This window comes from Apium graveolens, chromosome 5, assembly GCF_009905375.1.
Source record: "Apium graveolens cultivar Ventura chromosome 5, ASM990537v1, whole genome shotgun sequence".
Classification (NCBI taxonomy): domain Eukaryota; kingdom Viridiplantae; phylum Streptophyta; class Magnoliopsida; order Apiales; family Apiaceae; genus Apium; species Apium graveolens.
Genome location: NC_133651.1, coordinates 183,678,811 through 183,681,664, shown reverse-complemented (window position 1 = coordinate 183,681,664; position 2,854 = coordinate 183,678,811).

The window sequence follows — 2,854 nt, the reverse complement described above, 5'->3', positions numbered from 1 at the left end:
CATGACATAAGCTTGCTTGCATAAGCATGACAAAGGAGTTTTGTTTGTTGGGTGATTTTGGGCCATACAAAATTAACCATGGTAAAAAGGTTAAAACAAATTTCAAGACAAAAAGAAGAATCAACCAAGCAAATAACATAAATCAAAAAGAGAAGAGTTGACCTTGCAAGAAGAAGCTCTCGGCCAAAACAAACTCAGCAACTTCAAACTGCCATATCTCCTTCAATACTCACTCAAATGTTGTGTTCTATAGCTCGTTGGAAAGGTATTGAGATGGTCTACAACTCTTGTTCACAAGTCTCATCCAAATAAGTATGGTAAGACCCTCATTTTTACAGTTCTATCAATCGGACTTTTAGAAACTTCAAAGCCTAACTTGTGTTCTTGATTTCTTCGGAAAGATCAAGCTTGTAGGAGGCTCCCTAAGGCTTCCTAGCAACTTAACACCTCCCAAGGAAGGTATAAACCTCAAACCCTAGCCTTTACTTTGATTATTAGTGAGTTTGATGGTTGGTTTTCTAAATGAGAAGCATGATATTTGATTATTAGTAGTTTGATTTGAATTTGGAGTGATTTGGTGAATGAATCTTGTTATAATTAATAGAACTTGATTGTGGTTGGTTGAGATGAAGCATCTGGAGAATAAGGACTGTTATAGTATTATTTAGTTGAGGTTTTGATGTGCTAATAATTGTGGGTTGTTTGGTGAGGTTTTGGTGTAGTGAGAAACTTGGAAAACTCGTAAACATAGCCGTCGTAATGCCCGTTTTCCTTAGAATGTTGTACATGAATCTCCGACCAGATAACTCAGTGACCAATCTGTAACATTGCCATGATTAGCTATAGCGTGTCGCAAGCTTCGTTTTGATATGTGTTTCGCTTGGTTCCGATGTACTGTTTAGGAGAAACGATCGTTTTAAGTAACGGCATTTCGCGAACAAACCTTTACCCCTCGCTTTGCTTTGAGACCTTGTTTAAGGCCCTTAGAAGACTAATTTGATTACGAAACAATTATGTAAGGTGGGTTAGACAGTTGGTAGAGTATTTGTGAAAGAGTCGCCTTAAAATTCGTAACGGTTAATTTTATAAAAATGGTGGAGCTGAGGTTACTCGAGCGACTTATGTGAATCGTTAAACGCAAAAGCGAACGTTAGGGTCTAATTGGTTAAAGTCTACTTTCTTAAACGACCATGGTTTAATTACGAATTATGAGGTTGTTCATAGGTTATCGGACCCACTCTAAGCTTAGGTCTACCTCGGAACGCTCAGACAAGTTTTTTACCCGTTATAATGTTGTTGTGATGTAAATATATTGACGCATTCTCTTTAGATAAGTGCGTGGTTGTTATTAGCAAATCTTGTGATATATTGGATCATGTTGATATGGTATATATATGCATGTTGTGAAATCTAGATATTTTATTATCAATTCAAAATGCTTATAAACTACATAATACGTATGCTAGAGATAAGCAGTAGTTGCGTATACCCTTAGTATAGGGGACCCAAAGGTTAACATTTTTCTAAACCGGGAGGCGATGTTCCCCAGTATATTATATATATATATATATATATTTTCCAAAACTATTAATCGAATAAGGTTTATTCTATAGTTTTATATTATAAGTGAATATTTTTTTTGGAATATTCATATAAGATTCCTATTACGATCAAAGACTAGTTTAAGTATTTGAATAGAGTTTGTACTTATGAAACTTATTCAATATTATTTTATTAAATGAATATTAGTTTGAATATTCATTCGAGGACTTATGACTCCACTTATTTTATTAAATAATATTCTTTATTTTCTTAAAGAATAATGTTTGATATTTGCCAAGTATTCGGAAAATAATTGATACTATCAAATTATTCTTACTTTAAATATTTCCAGAGATTATTTTCAAACTTTATCAAAACTATTTTTGGAAAGTTAGAGCGGATCTCAAAACTCATTTTCAAATTTAAGATCTTCCTTTCGAAGGTGATTTAAATACTCGTTTAAAAATCTGAGGGATCCGGCTCCGTGATGTATTTTTATAGTCACAACAAGGTTGTTGTTTTGATAAAAGAGTTTTTGATTACTTACCAAACACTCGGGAAGTAAAATTCTTGGAATAAGTTAATCCATTAACAGGCATCACCTGGGAAATATCAGTGAGTTTTCCTTTCCATCTAGATACAACTTCTTGGTGGAGCCGTATCAGCAAGTTTCTACTTGGGGAAAGGGGGGACGAGCTTTACGTTTCGGAGTCATGGATTTCATCTGAACTAGGAGTGGCATAAGTGGTCGAGTGGCGCCGGCCCAGCCTTATTATATTGGCCCAAATGGCCCGAATGTTCCGCTAAGACGGTCCATTCCTTAGGAATCCAGCGTTCGGTCAACAAGTAAATCCGACTGTTCTCCTCTACATGTAGAAAATGGTGGGGTTGCACTACTGCGACTGATCATCGTGAGTGGTCTTCCTGGCGCGGCAAACTCCTATAATGAGTTCATCATCCAGTTGGATATTTCTGCAACACTACCCAGAGCACTTCGATAGAAAGGCTATGGCTGGGCGATAGTTGAGTGTTGGCAGGGTTGAGTTTTCAAAATGATGTTTTCATCAAATGAAATATCTCGTAACTTCATTTCATTTTGATGATATTTCAAAGAATGATTCTATACAAGTTTTTTCTTGTCGCTTCATCTATGGGATGAACCATTTATACCTTGAATGGTGGTAGTTTAAGTAGTAGTCAGAAAAAGATATAAGTATATTGAAGTATCTTGTAACTTCATCTTTTCAACTTATATCTAGTAAATGATTATCTTATGCATGACAAAGATTTTCAGAAAAATGTTGAGACAAGG